This window comes from Ursus americanus, chromosome 28 (genome assembly GCF_024610735.1).
Source record: "Ursus americanus isolate L20-20 chromosome 28, mUrsAme1.1.p, whole genome shotgun sequence".
Classification (NCBI taxonomy): Eukaryota; Metazoa; Chordata; class Mammalia; order Carnivora; family Ursidae; genus Ursus; species Ursus americanus.
The window spans coordinates 29,941,771-29,945,676 of NC_142154.1; the positions used below are offsets into that span (position 1 = coordinate 29,941,771).

Consider the following 3,906-nt stretch of genomic DNA (forward strand, 5'->3'; position numbering starts at 1 on the left):
CAGAATAATAGATCAATAAACAATGGAAAAAACTCTTACAACTGAACAAAAAACTGAAAACCCACTTCCAAAATGGGCAAAAGACTTGACTAGGACTTTCTGCAAAGAAGATAAACAAATGGCCAATAAGCACAGGAAAAGATATTCAAAATCCCTAGCCATTTGGAAAATGCAAATCAAAACACAACGAGATACTACTTCACACCCATTAGGATGGCTACAATTAAAAACAAACAAACCCAGAAGGTAACTAGTGTTGGTGACGGTGTGGAGAAATTGGAACCCTTGTGCATTGCTGATAGAAATGTAAAATGGTACACCTGCTGTAGAGAATGGTCTGTCAGCTTCTCAAAAAGTTAAACATAAAATTACCATATGGTTCAGGAATTCTACTTCAAGGTACATACCCCCAAAAATTGAAAGCAAGGACTGAAATAGCTACTTGTACACTAATGCTCATTATTGACAAGAGCCGAAAGGTAGAAATAACCCAAATGCCCATCAACAGAGGAACGGTTAAACAAAATGTGGTATATACATATGATGGAATATTATTCAGCCTTAAAAAAGCATGAAATTCTGATACAACATGTATAAACCTTGAAAACATCATGCTAAATGATATAATCCAGACATAAAAGAAAAAATATTGTATGCTCCCACTTACATGCAGTACCCAGAACAGGCAAACTCATAGAGGCAGAAATTAGTTTGAAGGTTACCAGGGGCTTGGGGTAGGAAAGAATGTGAAGGTAATGTTTAATGGGCACTGTGAAAATTAATAACGGGAAACCTCACTAAAATGGAATCAGGAGGCTGGCAGGGGGAGCTCTTAGCTCTACCATTCATCATTAATTGCAGATCTAAGAGGAAGAGATGGACCTTGAGTCTCCATACTACTTTACTATCATGGCGGGAGGAAAAAAGGCTACCCTCAACCCCCGCCCCCTCCAGCAATAGCCCAGCCAATGAGAAGCCACTACGGTTCCCAATCCTAATGTACTTCAATGGACTTTTTGTTTATGACACCTTTCCCAACTTCCCGCTTTCCTCTATAAAAGAGTGTTTCTCTCCTCTGTTCTCCGGACTTGCCTATGGTTTTTGTTGCCGCTTGCTTGTCCCAGATTGCAATTCTCTGCTATTCCTGAATAAACCCATTTTTGCTGGTAAAAACGAACTGGCAGTTTTATTTTTAAGGTTAACAGTACACAGTTTATGTTCAGGATGATGAAAAATTCCAGAAATAGATGGTGGTGATGGTTGCACAACATTGCGAATGTTCTTAAATGCCACTGAATTGCAAACTTAAAAATGGTTAAGATGGCAAATTTTACATTATGTATATTTTACCACAATAGAAATGCTTTAATACAAAAACCACAAAGAAGAATAAGAAAGGGGTTAAAATGAAAGACAAAGAAGGTTGGAGAGCATGGAAGGAGGGGGAACTGGGAGCCCTTAGGCCCTGCAGAGCCAGGCACAGGTGACCCTGGGGAAGCATCACTCCTGTGACGACTGCAGCGGCTCCTTCCAGGACAACCTCCACAATGGCAGAAGCTCCTGAATGGGCTGCAGCACCTCAAGGCCAACAAGGTCTGCTATGATGTATTCCAAGATGCAGCTGCCATCTTGCTAGATGAACAGGACAAGTGGTCCTGCAGGAAGTTTCTACCGACGGGCCAGTGTGCCTTTGGCTGCAACTGCAGATTTTCCCACATGTCAGAGACAGACCTGCAGGACCTGAGTATCCAGGTGGAGGAGGAGAGGTGGGCCAGAGAGTGGCCACCAGAGGTCACTGAGCTCCCTGAGGGCCATCTGGAAGACTGGTTGGAAAAGAGAGCCAAGCAGCTGAGCTCAGCCCCAAGCAAGCAGGGCTGAACCCGGGAGAATCAGCCTCTTTTGGTATCCCATAGCTGACCACCAGTCCAAAGGCTGCCTTCATCCCCGCAGGTACCCCCACCACGGGGGTGGCCCCTGCAGCCCAGCGTCCAGTGGGGCTGAGCCCTTCCTCCCCACCTGACCCCCATCTGGTCAGCTTTTGAGTCAGTCAAAATAAAGATAAGGGCTCATACTGGGGATGCCAAGGCCCCTTCCTGCTGCACCCCATCTGAAAACCATTGGATTGGCCTGGCCTGACTGAGGCCCCAGAGTCTCCTTATCACATGCAGCCCTGGTCCAAGCTCTGCTCCAGGAAACTCCACCCTCCCTCCCTCATGGGACATCTTGCAAAGGTGGATGAGAAAACTTTCTTCTGGATGTTTATAAAGGAAGCCTGTGGAGGTGCCTGGGTGGCTCAGTCCCTTAAGCGTAGGACTCTTAGATTCATTTCAGGTGATGAACTCGGTTTGTGAGATCAAGCCCCGTGTCAGGCTCCACATTGAACGTGGAGCCTGCTTAGGATTCTCTCTCTCCCTCACCCTCCACCCCTCCCCAACTCAGGTTCCTTGTGTTCTTTCTCTCTCTAAAAATAAATAAATAAATAAATAAATAAATAAATAAATAAATAAACAAATAATAAAATAAAATAAAATGAAAAAGTGATTGTAAGGGTAATAAGAAATTAGTACATATAATTTGTCATGAATAAAATTGTTTTTTAAAGATTTTATTTATTTATATGCGAGGGAGAGAGAGAGAGAGAACACAAGCAGGGGGAGGGGGCAGACAGAGAGGGAGACACAGACTCCTATGCTGAGCAGGGAGCCTGATGTGGGGTCGATCCCAAGATCCCGGGACCATAACCTGATCTGAAAGCAGACCCCTAACTGACTGAGCCACCCAGGCATGCCCTGTCATGAATAAATTTAAAAGAATGGGTGATTTCCAAGGATATACATATAGTATCAAAACTACCTCAAGAAGAGGCAGAGCAACTAGACAGATAATACTGAAAAAGAAGTCAAAGAGCTACCTTTCCTTCACTTGCTCTGCCTTCCCCCTCTAAATCTCAGGCCCATAGGTTTTTATATGCAAGTACATTAGAATTACCAGAGTGCATTTTAAAATACATATATGGATTCACTGGCCTCCCAGACTCAATGACCTAGAGTCTCCAAAATTTGCCCTGGGAATCTATTTTTTCCATTAAGATTTTTTTTTCAGAAGTTATGTATAGTGGTTGTAAAAAAAAAAAAAATCCAACAATAGAGACACGTATAAAATAAAAATTAAGTCTCTCTATATCTCTCCCTCTTCTTCTGAATTAACAAATGTTATCAATTTATGTATATTATTTCATATTTTTCTTGTAGTGGTACAAAGATAAATGGAATCTATACTTGAAAAAATAGTCCCAGGTCACAGTGATGCAATAGTCCTTGGACCAATATTCGGTTGAATTTAAACTATCCTGAAGTGTGGAAACACCTGGAATGTGAGTCAACCATTTTTTAAAGTTACTGCAGGCCTGAACCCAAAACCAAAGAAAGGTCATCTAGAGAAAAGAAGAACAACTATCAGAACAATCTCATTTATGAAGACAGAGAGAAAATCAAAAATAAAATACTAGCAAAGATGGTGGATTAAACACACATGTTTGTCTCCTCTTCCTCTTAAAACGCCATTAAAATGATAATAAAAGTAAAACAACCTAATACAGCAAAGAGAACAAGAGTGGACCATCACCAAGTAAGAGCCTTTCTAAGATTTCTGGAAAGGTCTGTAGCTGAGGAGGGAGCTGGTATGCTCCACAGAGCCCAAGAATTGGCAAGGGAGGACAGAAGAGATACGAGCAGAGCTAAAAGGAAGTTAAGCGGAAGTCTTTCTACAAACAACTTCCCAAGAGGCCATCCTTGGACCACGCCCCCTACTATCAGCACTTGGGCAGAACTTGCCAGGTAGGGTCCACAGAGAGCAAAGGTTGCTAGGTGGGAACAATCTCAAAAGAAGGTCTTCTCCTTTTGAGGT

The 3,906-nt window shown here is 42.5% G+C and overlaps 1 pseudogene; it reads left to right on the top strand.

Moving 5' to 3' along the window:
- The first annotated feature begins 375 nt into the window (after positions 1 to 375).
- On the top strand, positions 376 to 2,001 carry LOC123790723 (zinc finger matrin-type protein 5 pseudogene; annotated as a pseudogene).
- Positions 2,002 to 3,906: the final 1,905 nt, after the last annotated feature.